The sequence below is a fragment of the Aethalodelphis obliquidens genome, unplaced genomic scaffold (genome assembly GCF_003676395.1).
Source record: "Aethalodelphis obliquidens isolate GAN/ISIS:26980383/991018 unplaced genomic scaffold, ASM367639v1 scaffold92, whole genome shotgun sequence".
Classification (NCBI taxonomy): Eukaryota; Metazoa; Chordata; class Mammalia; order Artiodactyla; family Delphinidae; genus Aethalodelphis; species Aethalodelphis obliquidens.
This window is the reverse complement of record NW_020838036.1, coordinates 4,943,253-4,966,541: the sequence shown is the minus strand read 5'-3', so window position 1 is coordinate 4,966,541 and position 23,289 is coordinate 4,943,253. Positions and strand designations below refer to the sequence as shown.

General features: G+C 35.6%; 1 long non-coding RNA gene across 1 annotated transcript; it reads right to left on the bottom strand.

Moving 5' to 3' along the window:
* Nucleotides 1-817: 817 nt before the first annotated feature.
* Nucleotides 818-22,449, bottom strand: LOC113614212 (uncharacterized). The gene is made up of 3 exons (XR_003430519.1): nt 22,329-22,449; nt 16,521-16,526; nt 818-827 (listed from the first exon to the last, which is right to left on the bottom strand). It is a non-coding gene; the product is annotated as an uncharacterized LOC113614212 (long non-coding RNA).
* Between the last annotated feature and the right edge of the window lie 840 nt (nt 22,450-23,289).

The following is a 23,289-nucleotide window of genomic DNA, read 5'->3' as shown; positions in this document are numbered from 1 at the left end:
CACCGCAGGCTCGCCCCACATTCCATACCCCTCCCTTCCCCAGCCTGAGTGAGCCAGAATCCCATAATCAGCTGCTATTTCAATCCCATCCTGTCTGAGCAAAGAAGAGATGCCCTCAGGAGACCTACATGCAGAGGTGGGGCCAAATCCAAAGCTGAACCCCAGGAGCTGTGCGAAAAAAGCAGAGAAAGGGAAATTTCTCCCAGCAACCTCAGGAGCAGCAGATTAAATCTCCACAATCAACTTGATGTACGCTGCATCTCTGGAATATATGAATAGACAAAGAATCATCCAAAAAATTGTGGTGGTGAACTTTGGGAGCAATGATATACATATATATATATATATATATATATATATATATATTTCTCTTTTTCAGAGTGTGTATGTGTACGCTTCTTTGTGTGATTTAGTCTGTCTAGCTTTGCTTTTACCATTTGTCCTGGGTTCAGTCTGTCTTTTTTTGTTTTTTGTTTGTTTTGGGGTTTTTTTGGGTATAGTTTTTAGCACTTGTTATCATTGGTGGATTTATTATTTGGTTTGGTTCTATCCTCTCCCTTTTTCTTAAATTACTATTTATTTTTAAAAATATTTTTAATGCTTAGTTTTTATTTTATTAACATTATTTTCTTTTTTTCTCCCTTTTCTTCTGAGCCAAGTAGCTGAAAGGGTCTTGGTGCTCTCTGGCTAGGTGTCAGGTCTGTGCTTCTGAGGTGGGAGAGCCAAGCTCAGGACATTGGTCTACCAGAGACCTCATGGCTCCATGTAATATCAAACAGCAAAAGCTCTCCCAGAGATCTATATCTCAATGCTAAGACCCAGCTCCACTCAACGACCAGCATGCTACTGTACTGGAAAACCTATCCAAAACAACTAGCAAGACAGGAACACAACACCACCCATTAGAAGAAAGGCTGCCTAAAATCATAAGGTCACAGACACATGAAAACACACCACTGAACATCGTCCTGCCAACCAGAAAGACAAGATCCACCCTCATCCACAAGAACACAGGCACTAGTCCCCTCCACCAGGAAGCCTACACAACCCACACACTGAACCAACCTTAGCCACTGTAGGGAGACACCAAAAACAAAGGGAACTACGAACCTGCAGCTTGCAAAAAGGAGACCCCAAACACAGTACGTTAAGCAAAATGAGAAGACAGAAAAACAAAGAGCAGATGAAGGAGCAAGGTAAAAACCCACCAGACCAAACAAATGAAGAGGAAATAGGCAGTCTACCAGAAAAAAAAAATCGCAGTAATGATAATAAATATGATCCAAAACCTTGGAAATAGAAAGGAGAAAATATAGTAAACATTTAACAAGGACTTAGAAGAATTAAAGAGAAAACAAATAAAGATGAACAACAAAATAAATAAAGTGTGGCTTCCCTGGTGGCGCAGTGGTTGAGACTCCGCCTGCTGATGCAGGAGACATGGGTTCGTGCCCCAGTCTGGGAAGATCCCACATGCTGCGGAGCAGCTGGGCCTGTGAGCCATGGCCGCAGAGCCTGTGTATCCAGAGCCTGTGCTCCTCAACAGGAGGGGCTGCAGCAGTGAGAGGCCTGCGTATCACAAAATAAATAAAGAAAAGAAAAGAAATGAAAAATTCTCTAAAAGGAATCAATAGCAGAATAACTGAGGCAGAAGAACGGTTAAGTGACCTGGACAATAAAATAGGGGAACTAACTACTCCAGAGCAGAATAAAGAATGAAAAGAATTGAGGACAATCTCAGAGACCTCTGGGACAACATTAAACACACCAGCATTTGAATTATAGAGGTCCCAGAATAAGAAGAGAAAAAGAAAGGGACTCAGAAACTATTTGAAGAGATTTTAGTTGAAAACTTCCCTAATATGGGAAAGGAAATAGTTAATCAAGCCCAGGGAGCACAGTGAGTTCCATACAGGATAAAAGCAAGGAGAAACCCGCCAACACACATATCAGTCAAATTATCAAAAATTAAATACACAGAAAAAATATTAAAAGCAGCAAGGGAAATAAAACAAATAACATACAAGGGATTCCCATTGGGTTAACAACTGATCTCTCAGAAGAAACTCTTCAGGCCAGAGCAGAGGGGCAGGACATATTTAAAGTGATGAAATGGAAAAACCTACAACCACAATTACTCTACCCAGCAAGGACCTCATTCAGATTTGATGGAGAAATTAAAATCTTTACAGACAAGCAAAAGCTAAGAGAGTTCAGCACCACCAAACCAGCTTTACAACAAATGCTAAAGGAACTTCTCGAGGCAGGAAACACAAGAGAAGGAAAAGACCTACAATAGCAAACCCAAAGCAATTAAGAAAATGGTAACAGGAACGTGCATATCGATAATTACCTTAAATGTAAATGGATTAAATGCTCCAACCAAAAGACATAGACTGCCTGAATGGATATAAAAACAAGGCCCATATATATGCTGTCTACAATAGACCCACTTCAGACCTAGGGACACATACAGACTGAAAGTGAGGGGATGGAAAAAGATATTCCATTCAAATGGAAATCAAAAGAAGGCTGGAGTAGCAATTCTCATATCAGACAAAATAGACGTTTTGTCTATTTGTCAAAAAAAAAACCCCAAAGCCTATTACGAGACAAAGAAGGACACTACATATTGATCAAGGGATCAATCCAAGAAGAAGATATAACAATTGTAAGTATTTATGCACCCAACATAGGAGCACCTCAATACATAAGGCAAATACTAACAGCCATAAAAGAGGAAATCAACAGTAACAAAATCATAGGAGGGGACTTTAACACCCCAGTTTTACCAATGGACAGATCATCCAAAATAAAAATAAATAAGGAAACACAAGCTTTAAAGGATACATTAAACAAGCATTAATTTTTATTTACAGGACATTCCATCCAAAAACAACAGGATACACTTCCTTCTGAAGTGCTCATGGAACATTCTCCAGGATAGATTATATCTTGGGTCACAAATCAAGCCTTGGAAAGTTTAAGAAAATTGAAATTGTATCAAGTATCTTTCCCAACCACAATGCTATGAGACTAGATATCAATAAAAAGAAAAGACCTGTAAAAAATACAAACACATGGAGGCTAAACAATACACTACTTAAAAACCAAGAGATCAATGAAGATATCAAAGAGCAAATCCAAAAATACCTAGAAACAAATGAAAATGAAAACAGGATGATCCAAAACCTATGGGATACAGCAAAAGCATTTCTAAGAGGGAAGTTTATAGCAGTATATTCCTACCTCAAGAAGCAAGAAACATCTCAAATAAACAACCTAAACTTACACCTAAAGCAATTAGAGAAAGAAAAACAAAAGAACCCCAAAGTCAGCAGAAGTAAAGGAATCATAAAGATCAGATCAGACAGAAATGAAAAAGAAATGAAGAAAACAATAGCAAAGATCAATAAAATTAAAAGCTGGTTCTTTGAGAAGTTAAAAAAAAATTGATAAACCATTAACCAGACTGAACAAGAAAAAAAGGGGAGAATACTCAAATCAATAGAATTAGATATGAAAAAGGAGAAGTAACAACTGACACTGCAGAAATACAAAGGATTATGAGAGATTACTACAAGCAGCCATATTCCAATAAAATGGACAACCTGGAAGAAATGGGAAAATTCTTAGAAAAGTGCAACCATCAGAGACAGAACCAGGAAGAAATAGAAAATGTAAACAGACTAATCACAAGCACTGAAATTGAGACTGTGATTAAAAATCTTCCAACATACAAAAATGCAGGACCAGATGATTTCACAGGTGAATTCTATCAAACATTTAGAAAAGAGCTAAAACTTACCCTTCTCAAACTCTTCCAAAATATAGCAGAGGGAGGCAGATGCCCAAACTCATTCTGCGAGACTGCCATCACCCTGATACCAAAACCAGACAAAGATGTCACAAAGAAAGAAAACTACAGGCCAATAAAACTGATGAACATAAATACAAAACTCCTCACAAAATACTAGGAAACAGAATCTAAAAGCACATTAGAATGATCATAAACAATTATCATTTGGGTTTTATCCCCAGAGTACAAGGATTCCTCAATATACGCAAATCATTCAATGTGATACACCATATTAACAAGTTGAAGGAGAAAAACTATATGATCATCTCAATAGATGCAGAAAAATCTTTTGACAAAATACAATACCTATTTGTGATAAAAACCCTCCAGAAAGTAGGCATAGAGGGAACTTACCTCAAAACAATAAAGACCATATATGACAAACCCACAGCCAACATCGTCCTCAATGGTGAAAAACTGAAACCTTTTCCACTAAGATCAAGAAGAAGACAAGGTTGCCCACTCTCACCACTATTATTCAACACAGTTATGGTAGTTTTAGCCACAGCAATCAGAGAAGAAAAAGAAATAAAAGGAATCCAAATCAGAAAAGATGTAAAGCTGTCACTGTTTGCCGATGACATGGTACTATACATAGAGAATCCTACAGACTCTATCAGAAAACTACTAGAACTAATCAATGAATTTGTAAAATAGCAGGATACAAAATTAATGCACAGAAATCTCTTACATTCCTATATGCTAATGATGAAATATATGAAAGAGAAATTAAGGAAATACTCCCATTTACTATTGCAAGAAAAAGAGTAAGTTCTAATGGGATTTGACCTGTTACGTTTTGGACTAGGTTGGGACCTTTAAGTGGTTTTCAATTTCATTTTTTGGAATGAGAATGTATATCCTATTCCTGTCCCACCATTGTATTTTGGAGCACATTTCTTCTCTGGTTTCACAGGGTCACAGCTGGAGAGAATTTGCCTCAGAATAAATTATACATTGAATCTCACCCATACCTGATTTACATGATATATAGAAGAGACTTTGAACATGAAATTAGTGCTGAAATGGGTAAAGGATTTTCGGGGCTGTTGGAATGGAGTGAATGTATTTCACATGAGAATAGGACCCAAAGTCTGTGGAGTCAGAGGGCAGACTATTATGGACTGACATGTTCTTTCAAAATTTGTATGTTGAAATCCCAACCCCTAATGTGACAGTATTTGGAGATAGGGCCTTTCATGAAGTAATTCACTTTAAATGAGGGTGGGTCCATAATTCTGTAAGATGGTGCTCTTATAAGAAGAGGAATAAACACCAGAGATTGCTCTCTTTCTCCACGTGCACACAGAGGAAAGGCCATGGGAAGTCCAGGGGGAATGTGACACTCTACTTTCTAAAAAGAGAATTCTTTCCAGAAACCACCCCTGCTAACATCCTGATCTTGGACTTAAAATCTCCAGAAATGTGAAAAAGTAAGTGTTTTTTGTTTAAGCCGCCCAGTTTGTGATATTTTGCTATGGCAGTCCATGCAGAATAATACAGTGACCTTTTGAGAATGAGTTTTTTTCACTCAATATAATTCCATGGAGATTGATTCAAACTCTTGCATGTATCAATAGATTGGTCCTTTTTATTGCAGAGAACATTCTATGTTATAAGTGTGCTATGTTTACTTTAATCATTCACACTTTGAAAGATATGTGTCATTTCCAGGTTGTGGCTTTTGTGAACAAACTTGTAATCATTTATGGAGAGGTTTTGTGGGAACATACATTTTTAATATGCTGGGATAAATTGCCAAATAGTTCAATTGTTTACTCATATGACAACTGCAATTTTAGTTTTAAGAGAAACCGCTAAAATATTTTGCAGAGTGTATGTAAAGTTTATAATCCCGCCAAGGATGCCTGAGTTGTCACTGGGTTTTTTTTTGTCCCACATTTACTGAAGTATTAGTGACAAATAGAAATTGTACATATGTAAGGTGTAAAACATGATTTTTTTTTTTTTTTAACATCTTTATTGGGGTATAATTGCTTTACAATGGTGTGTTAGTTTCTGCTTTATAACAAAGTGAATCAGTCATACATAAACATATGTTCCCATATGTCTTCCCTGTTGTCGTTTTGATAAACATATACATTATAAAATGATTACCGTCATAAGGTTAGTTTACACTTTATTCATCTCACATAATTAACAATTTTGTGATAAGAACATTTAAGTTCTTTCAAGTATATAATACCATACTGTTAGCTATAGTCATGATGCTGTATATTAAATTCCCATAGCATATTCATCTTATAACTGGAAGTTTGTATCTTTTGACCAACACCCCTACCCCATTTTCCCCACTCCCCTTAGTCCCTGGTAACCACCAATCTACTCTGTTTCTCTGAGTTCAGTTTATTTAGATCCCACATATAAGTGAAATCATATTTCACTTCTGTTTATGGTTTATTTCACTTAGCAGAATGTCTTCCAAGTTCATCCATATTTTTACAAATGGCAGGACATCTATATATATATAAAACATTTTCTCCATACATTCATTCATCTAGGTACAATTAGTGTTGTTCCCATATCTTGGCTACTATGAATAATGCTGCAATGAACAGAAAGGTGCAGATATCTCATTGAGAATATACCCAAAAGTGGGATCAGTGGCTCATATGGTAGTACTACTTTTTAATTTTTTTTTATGAACCTTGATATTGTTTTCCATAGTAGTTATACCAATTTACATTCCTACTGATATTTCACAAGTTTCTCTCTTTTCCCTTGGCAACACTTGTTATCCTTTGACTTTTTGATAATAGATAACCTAATAGATGTGAGATGACATTTTATTGGGACTGTTATTTGCATTTCTCTGATGATTTGTGATTTTGAGCATTTTTCCATATACCTGTTGGCTATTTGTATATCTTATTTTGAGAAATGTTTATTCAGGTCATTTGCATATTTTTAATTGGGTTATTTGTTTTTTCCTATTGATTATATAAAATCTTAATGTATTTTGGATTTTAACCTCTTATTGGATATATGATCTACAAATATTTTCTCCCATTCCAAGGGTTGTTTTTCATTTACTTGATTGTTTCCTTTTCTGGGAAGAAACTTTCTAGTTTGAAATAGTCCCACTTTAGTTTTGCTTCGGTAGTCTGAGCTTTTGGTGTCAAATCCAAAAAACTCATTTTCAAGACCAATGTCAAGGAGCTTTCCCCTGATGTCTTCTCCTAGGATTTTCATGATTTTATGTCTTATATTTAAGTATTTAATCAATTTTGAGTTTAGTTTTATGTATAGTGTAAGAGAGGAGTCCAGTTCTGGTTGTTTTGTATGTAGATGTTCAGTTTTCCCAACACCATTTATTGGAAAGACTGTCCTTTATCCATTGTGTGTTCTTGATGTCTTTGTCAAAGATTAGTTGTTTGTTTATGTGTGGGTTTATTTCTGGGCTCTGTATTCTATTTCATTGTTCTACATGTCTGTTTTCAACACAACACCACACTCTTTTGATTATTATAGCTTGGATATATTATTCAAAAACAAGAATCATTTAATGCCTCCAGCCTTGTTCTCCTTATTCAGAATTGCTTCAGCTATTTCGAGCCTTTTTTGGTTCCACATGAATTTTATAACTGTTCTTTCTATTTCTGTGAAAAATGCCATTGGAATTTTAATAGGATTGCTTTGAATCTGTAGATTGCTTTGTGTACTGTGGACATTTTAATAACATTAATTATTCCAATCCATAAGAGCAGAATATATTTCCATTTATTTGTGTGTTTTCCAATTTTGTTCATCAATGTTTTATAGCCTTTACTGTACAAATTTTTCACCCCTTTGTTCAAATTTTATCTAAGTGTTATATTCTTTTTGATGCTATGGTAAATGGGATTGTTTTCTTACTGTCTTTTGGAATAGTTTGTTGTTAGTGTATAGAAATGAAACTTAGTTTTGTATGTTGATTTTGTATCTTGCAACTTTCCTGAATTGGTTTATTTATTTTAATACTTATTTGGTGAAGTTTTTTTTTTCTTTTTATATATAAGATAATGTCATCTGAAAACATTGGCAATTTTACTTCTTCTCTGATTTGGAGGATCTTTCTTTCTTGCTTTCTTTCTTTCTTTTTTTTTTTTTTTTCTGAATTGCTCTGGCTAGAACTTCTGTATTATGAGGAATAGAAGTGGTGAGAGTGGACATCCTTGTCTTGTTCCTAATCTTAAAGAAAGAGCTTGCAGCTTTTCACCATTGAGTATGATGATAGCTGTGGGCTTGTCATATATGACTTTTATTATGCTAATGTACACTCCTTCTATACCAAATTTGTTCAGAAATTTTATCACAAAAGCATGTTAACTTTTGTCAAATTCTTTTTCTGCATCTATTGTGATAATCATATGTTTTTTATCCTTCGTTGTATTTAAGTAATATTATACAATTATTGATTTGAGTATATTAAACCATCCTTTCATCCCAGGGATAAATCCTTCTTGACCATGTTGTATGATCCTGTCAATGTTCAGTTGAGTTGTGGTTGCTGTTATTTTGAGGGATATTTCCATCTATGTTCATCAGGGAAATAGGCCTGTAATTTTCTTTTCTTATAGTGTCCTTGTCTGACTTTGGTATCAAGGTAATGTTGTCCTAGTTTAATGAGTTTGGAAGTATTATGTCCTCATCAGTTTTCTGGAAAAGTTTGAGAAGGATTGGTATTAATTCTAAATGTTTGGTAGAATTTCACCAGTAAGGCCATCTGGTCTTAGGCTTTTCCCTGTTGGGAGATTTTTGATTGCTGATGAAATCCTTTTCATTATTGATCTAATCAGGTTTTCTATTTCTTCTTGATTCAGGTTTGATAGATTATATGTTTCTAGGAATTTACTCATTTTTTCTAGGTTAGCCAACTTGTTGGCAAAGTATGTCTATAGCAGTCTCTTATAATCTTTTATATTTCTGTTGTATCAGTTGTAATGTCTCCTCTTGCATTTCTAATTTCATTTTTTGAGTATTATTTCTTTTTTTAGTTAGTTTTGTTAAGGGTTTGCCAATTTTGTATATATTTTTCAAAAAGTCAAGTCTTAGTTTTGTTGATATTTAAAATTCTGTTTTGTTTATTTCTTCTCTAATCTTTGTCATTTTCTTCATTCTGCTAACTTTGGCCTTATTTTGTTCTTCTTTTTATAATTTCTTGAGGAGTAAATTTAGGTTGTTTGTGATCATTCTTCTTTTTTAATTTTAATATTTATCACTGTAAATTTCTCTCTTAGTACTGCTTTTTATGCAGCTCATATGTTTTGATATGCTATAATTTTGTTTTTGTTTGTTTTGATATATATTCTAATTTCACTTTTGATTTATTCTTTGATCCAATGTTTTTTCAAGACTGTGTTGTTTAATTTCAAAATATTTGTGAATTTTTACAGTTTTCATTTTATGATGGATTTTTTATTTAATTCCATTTTGGTCAGACAAGATACATAGTAAGATTTAAATTTACTGAAATTTGTTGAGGCTTGTCTTTTAACATAACATATGTATAATCTATCTTGTAGAACATTCTGTGACCACATTAGAAAAGTGTATATTCTTCTGCTATTGTTTGCAATGTTCTCTGTATGTCTGCTAGGTGCATTTTGTATATTATGCTGTTCAAGTCTATTGTGTCTTTATTGATTTTCTGTCTGGATGATCTATTCATTATTGAAAATGGGGTTTTGAAATCTTCTACTATTATTTTATTGCCATATATTTCCCCCTTCAGATCTGTTAAAATTAGCTTATATGTCTAGGTGCTCAGATATTGGATCACGTATATTTTTAATTGTTATAACTTTCTGATGCATTGACAGTTTATCAATATACAATGACCTTCCTCATTTCTTGTCATTTTTTTAACTTAAATTTTATTTTGTTTATTGTAAATATATTCACTCCTACTTTCTTTTAGTTATTATCTGCATGGAATATTTTCCCATTCCTCTCATTTTCAGACTGTGTGTGTCCTTAATTCTAATCTGAGTCTCCTATAAACCACATACGGCTGGAATTTTTTAATATAAATTTTGATTGGAGTATAGTTGATTCACAATGTTGTGTTAGTTTCAGGTGTACAGCAAAGTGAATCAGTTATACATACACATATATCCACTCTTTGTTAGATTATTTTCCCATACAGATCATTACAGACTATTGAGTAGATTTCCCTGTGCTATACAGTGATCTTTATCAGTTATCTATTTTATACATAGTAGTTTGTATATGTAACTCACAGTCTCCCAACTTATCCTTGCTCCCCTTACCCCTGGTAACCATAAGTTTATTTTCTACATCTGTACCTCTATTTCTGTTTTGTAGATAAGTTCATTTGTACCTTTTTTTTAGATTCCATATATAAACAGTATCATATGATATTTGTCTTTCTCTGTCTGACTTATTTCACTCAGTATGACAATTTCTAGGTCCATTCATGTTGCTGCAAAAGACATTATTTCATTCTTTTATATGGCTGAGTAATATTCCATTGTGTATATGTACAATGTTTTCTTTATCCACTCCTCTGTTGAAGGACATTTAGGTTGCTTCCATTTCCTGGCTATTGTAAATAGTGCTACAATGAACATTGGGGTGCATGTACATTTTCAAATTATGATTTTCTCTGGATAAATGACCAGGAATGGAATTGCTGGATCATATGGTAGCTCTATTTTTAGTTTTTTAAGGAACCTCCATAATGTTCTCCATAGTGGCTCTATCAAATTAAATTTGCACCAACAGTGTAAAATAGTTCCATTTTCTCCATACCCTCTCCAACATGTACTGTTTGTAGACTTTTTTTTTTTTTTTTTGCGGTACGCGGGCCTCTCACCGCTGTGGCCTCTCCCGTTGCGGAGAACAGGCTCCGAACGCGCAGGCTCAGCGGCCATGGCCCACGGGCCCAGCCGCTCCGCTGCATGCGGGATCCTCCCGGACCGGGGCACGAACCCGTGTCCCCTGCATCGGCAGGCGGACTCTCAACCACTGCGCCACCAGAGAAGCCCTGTTTGTAGACTTTTTGATGATGGCCTTTCTGAGAAGTGTTAGGTGATACTTCATTGTAGTTTTGATTTGCATTTCTCTAATAATAGTGATGTTGAGCATCTTTTCATGTGTTTGTTTGCCATCTGTATGTCTTCTTTTGAGAAACGTCTATTTAGGTCTTCCACCCATTTTTTGATTTTTTTTTTTTTTGATATTGAGCTGCATGATCTGTTTGTGTGTTTTGAAGATTAATCCTTTGTCATTTGCTTCATGTGCAAATATTTTCTTCATTCTGAGGGTTGTATTTTTGTCTTGTTTATGGTGTCCTTTGCTGTGCAGAAGCTTTTAGTTAGGTCCCATTTTTAATTTCTGTTTTTATTTTCATTACTTTAGGAGGTGGGTCAAAAAATATTTTGCTGCCATGTATCTCAAAGAGTGTTCTGCCTTGTTTTCCTCTAAGAGTATTATAGTATCTGGTCTTACATTTAGGTCTTTAATACATGTTGAGTTTCTTTTTGTGTATGATGTTAGGGAGTGTTCTAATTTCATCCTTTTACATGTAGCTGTCCAATTTTCCCAGTGCCATTTATTGAAGAGACTGTCTTTTCTCCACTGTATTTTCTTGACTCTTTTGTCATACATTAGAAGATGATAGGTGAGTGGGTTTATTCCTGGACTTTGTATCCTGTTCCATTGATCTATATTTTTGTTTTTGTGCCAATACCATAATTCTTTGATAACTGTAGCTTTGTAGAATAGTCTAAAGTCAGGGAATCTGATTCCTCCAGCTCCATTTTTCTTACTCAAGATTGCTTTGGCTATTTGTGGCCTTTTGTGTTTCCATACAAATTGTAAAAATTTTGTTCGAATTCTGTGAAAATTGCCATTGGTAATTTGAGATTGCATTGAATCTGTAGATTGCTTTGGGTAGTGTAGTCATTTTAACAATATTGATTCTTCCAATCCAAGAACATGGTATATCTCTCCATCTGTGTCATCTTTGATTTATTTCATCAGCATCATATAGTTTTCAGGGTACAGGTCTTTTGCCTCCTTAGGTAGGTTTTTTTCTTAGGTATTTTATTATTTTTGATGCAGTGGTAAAGGGGAATGTTTCCTTAATTTACTTTTCTGATCTTTCATTGTTAGTGTATAGGAATGTAAGAGATTTCTATGTATTAATTTTGTATCCTGCAACTTTACCAAATTCATTAATGAGCTCTAGTAGTTTTCTGGTAGCACCTTTAGGATTTTGTATGTAGAGCATCATGTCATCTGCAAACAGTGACAGCTTTACTTCTTTCCCAATTTGGATTCCTTTTATTTCTTTTTCTTCTTTGATTGTCATGGCTAGGACTTCTAAAACTATGTTGAATGAGAGTGGCAGCATGGACATCCTTGTCTTAGTCCTGATTTTAGAGGAAACGTTTTCAAATTTTCATGATTGAGAATGATGTTTGCTGTGGGTTTGTCATATAATGGTTGAAATATTTAAAATTCATTTAGCCACTCCATGTCTTTCGATTGAGGCATTCAATCTATTTTTATTTAAAGTAATTAATGATTAGGACTTACTATTGCCATTTTGTTACTTGATTACTCACTGTTTTATCATTCCTTTTCCCCTCTTTTACTCTCTTGCTCTCTTTATTTGTCACCTGTTCTACATAGGCAATGCAATCCCTATCAAAATCCTAGTGGTATTTTTAACAACAGTATAAAAAGAAATTCATATGGAAATGCAAAACACCAGAAAGAGCCAAAACAATCTTGATAGAGAAGAACAAAGTTGGAGGAAACAGCACACTTGTTAATTTCAAAATATATTACAAACCTCGAATAATAAAAACTGTAAGTCGTAGACATAAAAACAGAATTTAGACCAAAGATAATAAGAAATAATCCTATGTATAAACAGACAACTGAATTTTGGCAAGGCTACCAAGAATACACAATGGGGAAAGGAATGTTTCTTCAACAAATAGTGTTAAGAGTGTTGGGAATTCACATGCAGAAAGAAAGAAAGAAAGAAAGAAAGAAAGAAAAAAAGAAAGAAAGAAAGAAAGAAAGAAAGAAAGAAAGAAAGAAAGAAAGAAAGAAATTTGACCCTTATATTACACCATATACAAAAATTTTCTCAAAATTGATTAAAGATTTAAAACTATGATCTAGAAGTCTAAAATTCCTAAATGAAAACATGGAGCAAAATCGTCATGACATTGATATTTGCAGTGCTTTCCTGGATATGAAACCAAAAACACAGCAACAAAATACAACTTAGACAATTAAGATTACATCAATGTAAACATTTTCTGCACAGAAGAGGAAATAATTAATAGATTGGAAAAGTAAATTATCAGATGACATTTCTCCCATTGCAAATTATGCATTTGAAAAGGATTAATATCCAGTGTCTAAAGAACTTCTACCAGTCAAAGTAAAAAACAAATAACCTGATTAAAACTGGACTAATGACTTGAATATTAATTTCTCCAAAGAAGACATAAAAATAGCCAGCATGTATATGAAGATGCCCAATATCACCAATCATTATTGAAATGGAAATCAAAGCAACAATGAGATATCATCTCACATCTACTAGTATGGCTTATGTCAAAGTCAAACTGAAGGTTGAGGTGTCTCTGGCAGTTTCTTAAAATAAGACAACAGTGAAGTTTGTCTCATCAATTGACTCTTCCTTTTATAAAAGATTTCTGTGTATCATGCAATGCAGTTTGATAGCATTTTACTCACAGAGGAATATCTTTCAAATTTGGAGTCAATGCTCTCAAACTCTGCCACTGCTTTACCAACTATGTTTATTTAATATTCCAAATACTTTGTTGTCATCTCAACCATATTCACAGCATCTTCAAGAGAATTAGATTCCATCTCAAGAAACCAATTTTTTTTTGCTTATCCATAAGAAGCAACTCCTCATCCATTAAAGATTTATCATGAGATTTTAGCAATTTAGTCATATCTTCAGGCTCCACTTATAATTCTAGTTATTTTGCCATTTCCACCACATCTGGAGTCACTTCCTCCACTGAAGTCTTGAATGACTTAATATCATCTATTATACTTGGAATTGACTTTTTCCAAACTCCTGTTAATGTTGATATGTTGGCTTTTCCCATGAATTACAATTTTTCTTAATGGCATCTAGAATAGTGAATCCTTTCCAGAAGGCTTTTAACTTACTTTGCCCAGATTCATCTGAGGAATCACTATGTTTGGCAGCTATATCCTTAGAAAATGTATTTCTTAAATAATAAGGAAAGTCAAATGACTTGAAATGAGAATAAGCCAAAATGACACATTGCAACATTAATCTCCCTGCACATCTCCATCACAGCTTGTGAGATACCAGGTGTATTTTCAATGAACAGTAATATTTTGAAAGGAATCTTTTTTTCTGACCAGTAGGTCTCAGTGGTGAGCTTAAAATATTCAGTAAACCATATTGTAAACAGATGTGCAGTCATCCAAGCTTTGTTGTTCTGTTTATAGAGCCTATGCAGAGTAGATTTAACATAATTCTTAAGGTTCCTAGGATTTTCGGAATGGTAAATGAGCATTGGCTTCAACTTAAATTCACCAGCTGTGTTACCCTCTCACAAGAGAGTCAGCCTGTCCTTTGAAGGTTTGAGGTCAGACATTGTCTTCTCCTCTCTAGCTATGAAAGTACTAGATGTCATCTTCTTCCAATAGAAAGATCTTTCATCTACATTGAAATCTATCATTTAGTGTAGTCACCTTCATTAGTTATCTTAGCTAGATCTTCTGGATAACTTTTTGCAGCTTCTACATCAGCACTTACACTTTGATGTTATCAAGATGGCTTCTTCCCTTAAACCTCATGAACCAACACCTGCTAGCTTTAAACTTTTCTTCTGCATCTTCAGCCTTCTCTTCTTCATTGAAGAGAGTTAGAAACTTGCTCTGGATTAGGATGTGGCATAAAGGAATGCTGTGGTTGGTTTCATCTTTTATCCAGACCACTCAAACCTTATCCATATCAGCAATAAGGCAGTTTCACTCTCTTATCATTGTGTGTTCACTGGAATAGTACTTTTAAATTCATTTATGAAGTCTTCCTTTGCATTCACAATTTGGCTGTGCATTCACAACTTGTCCATTTGGTACAAGAGGCCTAGCTTTCAGCCTATCTCTACTTTTGACATGCCATCCTCACTAAGCTTAATCATTTCTATAGTTTGATTTAAAGTGAGAGTCTTGCAACTCTTCCTTTAACTTGAACACTTAAGGGTCATTGTAAGATTATTAATTGGCCTAATTTCAATACTATGGTGTCTCAAGGAATAGGGAGGGAGAGAGATGGGGGACTGGTTGGTTGGTGGAGCAGCCAGAACTCACACCACATTTAAGTTCACTGTCTTGTATGAGCACAGTTTGTGGTGGCCCAAAATAATTACAATAGTAACATCAAAGATCACTGATCACAAATCATCGTAAATATAATAATAATAAAAGTTTAAAATATTGTGAGAATTACCAAAATTTCACACAGAGACATGAAGTAAGCAAATGTTGCTGGGAAAATCGTGGTGATAAATTTTCTTGATGCAGGGTTGCCACAGACCTTCTATTTGTAAAAAACACAGTATCCCCTAAGAACAATAATACAAAGCACAGACAAACAAGATATGCCTTTATAGTTTTGCTCAATGTTATATTTTCTCACTGATCTTTTATCTGGTCGTTCTACCCATTATTGAAATTGGAGTACTGAAATTCCTAATTCTTAATGTAGAACAGTCTATTTCTCCCTTCAGCTCTGTCAATGTTTGCTTCATAAATTTTGGAGTTCTGATGTTGTTGCATATATATTTTAATTGATTAATGCTCTTGGTTAGTTACCCCTCTTATTAATATACTTGTTCTTTGCTTCTTGTAACAATTTTTGACTTAATGCCTATTTTCTATGATTTAGTATAGGCACTACCATTCTATTTTTCTTTCTGCTTGCATTGATTTTTTTTTTTTCTTCTGATTTTTTTTTTCTACCTTCAATTTAAAACTATATGTGTCTTAAGATCTAAAGTGAATCTCTGGTATATAACATAGGCAGATCATTTTTTTAATCCATTCTGCCTATATGCTTTTGATTGGGGAGTTTATATTATATCTACTTTTAATGTATTGACTGATAAAACTTATTTTTGCATTTTGCTATTTATTTTCCACAAGTCTTATAGCTTTTTAGTCTCCCATTTTCTCCATTACTTCTTTCATTTATGTGTAGCTGAATTTTATAGTGACACATTTTAATTTCCTTATTATTTCCTTTCGTTTTGTGCATATTCTACTGATATTTTTTGTGTGGTTTCCATGAGCATTACATATGACATTCTAAAAGTATAATATAATTTAAATTGATATGAAATTAACTCTAATTACATTCACAATATCTTCTCCTATATAGCTCTGATGATATTTATGTCATGTTAATTACATTTTTATACATAATGTACCCTTAACTTAAAATTAATTTTATGCTTCATGTTTTAAATCATGTAGAAAATAAAAAGTGGAATTACAAGCCAAAATAACAATAAAGATTATTTAAAATTTACCATGTATGTAACTTTATTGGAGATATTTCTATTTTCATGTGTTTTCAAGTTAGTGTCTAGAGTCCTTTCACTTCAATCTGAAGGACTTTCATTAGCAACTCTTGTATTGCAGGTCTAGTTATATTGGACTCCCTCTGGTTTATCTGGGAATGTATTAATTTTCTACTCATTTTTGAAGGACAATTTTCCTGCTATAGAATCCTATAGATACAGGGTTTGTATTTCCTGCTTTCAGCGGTTTAAATTTATCGTCTCACTGTTTTCTGAGGTCCAGGTTTTTGCTGATATTTCAGCTGATAGTTTCATTGAGACTCTTTTATACATCATGAGTCACTTTTCTCTTGCTGCTTTCAATATTCTTTCTTAAATTTTTTTTGACTTTTTGAATATTATATGTCTCAGTCTGAATCTCTTTGAGTTTATCCTGTCTGAACGTTCATTGAGCTGCCTGAATTTTTAGATTCACAACTTACATCAAATTAGGGATGATTTAGGCCATTATTTCTTCAAATAATCTCTACAGCTTTCTCTCTCTATTCTCTTTGTGAGACTTCTTTCATGCAAATATTGGTCTGCATGATGGTTTCCCAAAATTCTATGAGACTCTGCTATTTTTTTCCATTGTTTTATTTTTTGTGTGTTCCTCAGATTTGATAAATTCAATGGTTTTGTCTTCAAACTATTTCTTCTGCCTGTTCAAATCTGTTTTGAACCATTTTAGTGAATTTTTCAATTCAGCATTTTTTCAACTCCAGAGTTTATTTCTTCTTATAATTTCTCTTTGTTGATATTATTATTTTGGATATACATTGTTGTCCTGATTTTATTTAGTTATTTGTCATGTTTTCCATTACCTCTTTGGGGATTTAAAGAGAGTTTTTTGTTTGTTTGTTTGTTTTTTTGTGATACATGGGTCTCTCACTGTTGTGGCCTCTCCCATTGCAGAGCACAGGCTCCAGACTCACAGGCTCAGTGGCCATGTCTCACAGTTCCAGCCGCTCCGTGACATGTGGTATCCTCCCAGACCAGGGCATGAACCCATGTCCCCTGCAATGGCAGACGGACTCTCAACCACTGCATCACCAGGGAAGCCCTAAAGAGAGTTTGTTTAACATCTTTGTCTAGCAATTCCAGTGTTTGTGCATCCTCTGGGACTAGTTTCTTCCAATTTATTTTTTCTGTTTTTTTTTCCTTCATGAGTTTTTGTTTATTTGTATGCCTTGTGATGTTTTGTTGTTGTTGATAATTGGGTTTTTTTTTTTTGTTTTAAACGGCCAAATCTCCCAGGTTTTTGCAGACTTGCTCTGTTCTTTGTTTATCTGTTGCCAATTAGCTGGAAAATCTCTGAGCCTAGAAAGCAGCCCAAAATGAATGCTTAAGGTCTTTTCAACTCTTCTGAGTATGTCTATTGCCTGAACCTGCATATGGCTTCCTCAGTTATTCTGTATTCATAATCACATTTGAATGTCTTAATTTTCCAAATATTCTCAGCCCAGATTCCCCTCAGGGCTTTAGATGGTCTCTTTTATGGCCCTACCTGTAATTTTTTGACCCAGGTGTCTATCGCCCCCTTCTGCTTTCACCAGCCATGGCTCCAACTTTCCCCACCTGATAGCCAAATTAGGGGAAACAGAAACCAGTCAATCAGACAGTTCAAAGACTAGTTAGTCTTTAGCAAATAAGAGTGGCTTTACTTCTTTGTGTTCTGTAGAAAGAATTGAAATCTGGACTGCCACTGTCTCCAGAATAAGACCTCACCATGCCAGGGAGAATGGGGAACAAAAGCAAATAAAACCACTACAAAATTTCCAATTGTTTAGAATATAACATTTTTTTGATTTGGTGTTTGCGTGGTTGCTGTAGTATTTAGTATATATACACATATACCTAAAAATACAGTATTGGTATTATTATTTTACACAATTAAAGGAAGAAAGAGAAAATAAAACCACAGTGTCATTTATATTTATGCATATGTTTATTAGTCCTAGTGTAATTTATTCCTGTGGATTTGAATAAGCATCTATAATCACTTTCTTTGTAGATTAAGTACTTCCATTAACATATTTTGTATGGATATATATATATATATTTATTTATTTATTTATTTTTTGCGGTATGCGGACCTCTCACTGTTGTGGCCTCTCCCGTTGTGGAGCAACAGGCTCCGGACGCGCAGGCTCAGTGGCCATAGCTCATGGGGGCAGCCGCTCCATGGCATGTGGGATCTTCCCAGACTGGGGTACGAACCTGTGTCCCCTGCATCGGCAGGTGGACTCTCAAACGCTGCGCCACCAGGGAAGCCCTGGATATATTTTTAAATTAATTTTTATTGGATTACAGAGGATTTACAATCTTGTGTTAGCTTCTGCTGTACAGCAAAGTGAATCAGTTACATACACATATATATATATATATACATATATCCACTCTTTTTTAGATTATTTTCCCATATATGTCATTAAAGAGTATTGAGTAGAGTTCCCTGTGCTATACAGTAGGTTCTTAACAGTTATCTATTTTATATGTAGTAGAGTGTATATGTCAATCCCAATCTCCCAATTTATCCCTCACTCCCTTTCTCCTTGGTAACCATAAGTTTGTTTTCTACATCTGTGACTCTATTTCTGTTTTGTAAATAGTTAATATCTATCATTATTTTAAATTCAACATAAAAGCAATATGATATGATATTTATCTTTCTCTGTCTCACTTACTTCACTCAGCATGACAATCTCTAGATACATCCATGTCATGGAAAATGGCATTATTTCATTCGCTTTTGCTGGCTGAGTAATAGTTCATTGTATACATGTACCACATCTTCTTTATCCATTCCTCTCTTGATGGACATTTAGGTTGCTTCTGTGTCCTGGCTATTATAACAGTGCTGCAATGAATATTGGGGTGCATGTATCTTTCAAACTCTGGTTTTCTTCAGATATATGCCCAGGAGTGGTAATGTTGGATCACATGGTAGCTTTATTTTTTGTTTTTTAAGGAACCTCCATACTGTTCTCCATAGTGACTGTACCAATTTACATTCCCACCAACAGTGTAGGAGGGTTCCCTTTCCTCTACACCCTCTCCAGCATTGAAAATTTGTAGATTATTTTTCTGCCCAAAGAAGAACTTTATCGACATTAATTATTACACAATAATACAAACATTAAAAACCAGTTAATAAGAATTTTTAAACAAATATTTTATCCTAACAAATAGAAGCTACTTAAGTAATTATTAAAAAATATATTCATGAAAAATATATTCTTAAATAAAATCATGAGAATTCTTCATATTCCAGAATACACCCTTATTACTCTTTTATTTTTATGATCTTTCATCTCTTCCTTTATCTACATCTCAAAACCTAGCTGTCATAGCAAGAGATGGAGTAAGAAAACAAAACATTATTTAAAACACTGTTAGGCAGCAAATATATTTTTAATTAATTTTTATTGGAGTATAGTTTCTTTACAAGGTTGTGTTACATTCTGCTGTACAGCAAAATTAATCAGTTATACTTATAGATATATCCCCTCTTTTTTAGATTTCTTTCCCACTTAGGTCACCACAGAGCACTGAATAGAGTTCCCTGTGCTATACAGTAGGTTCCCATTAGTTATCAATTTTATACATAGTATCAATAGTGTATATATGTCAACTCTAACCTCCCAATTTATCCCACATCCGTTTCCCTCTTGATGTCCATACATTTCTTCTCTACGTTTGTGTCTCTATTTTTGCTTTGCAAATAAGATCATCTGTACCATTTTTTCTGGGTTCCATATATATGAGTTAATATAGGATATTTGTCTTCCTCTTTCTGACTTACTTCACTAGGTATGACAGTTTCTAACTCTATCCACGTCTCTACAAATGAACCAATTTTGTTCCTTTTTATGGCTGAGTAATATTCCATTGTATATATGTACAACATTGTGCTACATTTTCTTTATCCATTCCTTCCTTGATGGACTTTTAGGTTGCTTCCATGTCCTGGCTGTTGAAAATAGTGCTGCAGAAGAGACCTTCAAGATGGTGAAGGAGTAAGATGTGGAGATCATCTACCTCCCCACAAATACATCAGAAATACATCTACATGAGGAACCACTCCTATAGAACACCTACTGAATGCTGGCAGAAGACTGCAGACTTCCCAAAAGGCAAGAAAATCCCCACGTACCTGGGTGGGACAAAAGAAAAAGAGAAAACAGAGACAAAAGAATAGGGATGGTACCTGCCCCTCTGGGAGGGAGCACTGAAGCAGGAAAAGTTTCCACACACTAGGATGCCCCTTCACTGGCAGAGATGGGGGGTGGGGTGGGGGTAAACTTTGGAGAAATGAAGGAGAGCACAGCAACGGGTGTGCAGAGGGCAAAGAGGAGAGATTCCCACACAGAAGATCCATGCCGACAAGCACTCACCAGGCTGAGAGGCTTCTCTGCTCACCCACTGGGGCCAGTGGGGGCTCAGAGCTGAGGCTCGGGCTTCGGAGGTCAGATCCCAGGGAGAGGACTGAGGTTGGCTGGTGAACACAGCCTGAAGGGGGTTAGTGTGCCACAGCAAGCCGGGATGCAGTCCAGGAAAAAGTTTGGACCTGCCTAAGAGGCAAGAGACCATTGTTTTGGGGTGTGCAAGGAGAGGCGATTCAGAGCACTGCCTAAACGAGCTCCAGAGATGAGCATGAGCTGCAGCTATCAGTGCAAACACCTGAGATGGGCATGAAATGCTAAGGCTGCTGCTGCAGCCACCAAGAAGCCTGTGTGCAAACACAGGTCACTATCCACACCACCCCTCCTGAGAGACTGTGCAGTGCACCACTGTCACGGTCCCACGACCCAGGGACGACTTCACCAGGAGAACACACTGTGCACCTCACACTGTTGCAATGTCATGCAGGAGTCTGCCACGGGAGGCTCGCCACACATTCCATACCCCTCCCTCCAACCCTCCCAGCCTGAGTTAGCCAGAGCCCCCTAATCAACTGCTAACTTAACCCCGTCCTGTCTGAGTGAAGAAAAGATGCCTTCAGGCAACCTAAATGCAGCAGAGGGGCCAAGTCCAAAGCTGAACACCAGGAGCTGTGCAAACAAAGAGAGAAAGGGAAATTTCTCCCATCAGCCTCAGAAACAGTGGATTAAATCGTCACAATCAACTTGACGTACCCTGCATCTGTGGAATGCCTGAATAGACAGCAACTCATCCCAAAATTCAGGCAGCGGATTTTTGGAGCAACTGTAGACTTGGGCTTTGCTTTCTGAAAATAATTCGTTACTGGTTTTATGTTTACCTTAGTTTAGAATTTAGAGTTTATTTTCGTTGGTAGATTTGTTTATAGATTTGGTTGCTCTCCTCCTTTATATATATATATATTTTTTTTCCTTTTTCTCTTTTTGTGAGTGTGTATGTGTATGCTTCTTTGTGTGAGTTTGTCTGTACAGCTTTGCTTTTACCATTTGTCCCAGGATTCTCTCTGTGCGTTTATTTTGTTTGTTTGTTTGTTTGTTTGTTTTGTGTGTGTGTGTGTAGATTTTAGCACGTGTTATCATTGGTGGATTTTTTTTTGGTTTGGTTTTTCTCTTTATTTTTTTAATTTTTTTATTACTTATCAATATTTTTATTTTTAATAATTTTTCTTCATTTTTTATTTTATTAAATTTTATTTTATTTTATTTTTCTTTATTTATTTTTTTCTCCCTTTTCCTCTGAGCTGTGTGGCTGACAGGGTTTTGGTGCTCCAGCCAGGTGTCAGGCCTGTGCATCTGAGATGGAAGAGCTAAGTTGGGGACATTGTTCCACCAGAGATCTCCCAGCTCCATGTGATATCAAATGGGGAAAGCTTTCCCAGAGATCTCTATCTACCAGATTGACTCAACAAACAGCAGGCTACAGTGCTAGACAACCTATGTCAAACAACTAGCAAGACAGGAACACCACCCCACCCATTAGAAGAGAGGCTGCCTAAAATCATAATAAGTTCACAGACACCCGAAAACACACGACAGGATGTGGTCCTGCCCGCCAGAAAGAAAAGATCCAGCCTCATCCACCAGAACACAGGCACTAACCCCCTCCACCAGGAACCTACACAACCCACTGAGCCAACCTTAGCCACTGGGGGAAGACACCAAAAACAACAGAATCTATGAACCTGCAGGCTGAAAAAAATGAGACCCCAAACAGTAAGTTAACCAAAAAGAGAAGACAGAGAGACACAAAGCAGATAAAGGAGCAAAGCAAAAACCCACCAGAACAAACAAAAGAACAACAAATAGGCAGTCTACATGAAAAAGAATTAAAGGAAATGACAGCAGAGATGATCCAAAATCTTGGAAATAGAATGGAGAAAATACAGGAAATATATATATATATTTTTTGTGGTATGCAGGCCTCTCACTGTTGTGGCCTCTCCCATTGTGGAGCACAGGCTCCAGACTCACAGGCTCAGCAGCCATGGCTCATGGGTCTAGCCGCTCCATGGCATGTTGGATCTTACCAGACCGGAGCACGAACTCGAGTCCCCTGCTTTGGCAGGCAGACTCTCAACCACTGAGCCACCAGGGAAGACCCAAGAAACTTTTAACAAGTACCTAGAACTAAAGAGCAAACAAACAAGGATGAACAACACAATAAATGAAATTAAATATTCTCTAGAAGGAATCAATAGCAGAATAACTGAGGCAGAAGAACGGATAAGTGACCTGGAAGATAAAATAGTGGAAATAACTACTGCAGAGCAGAATAAAGAAAAAAGAATGAAAAGAATTGAGGACAGGGCTTCCCTGGTGGTGCAGTGGTTGAGAGTCCACCTGCCAATGCAGGGGACATGGGTTCGTG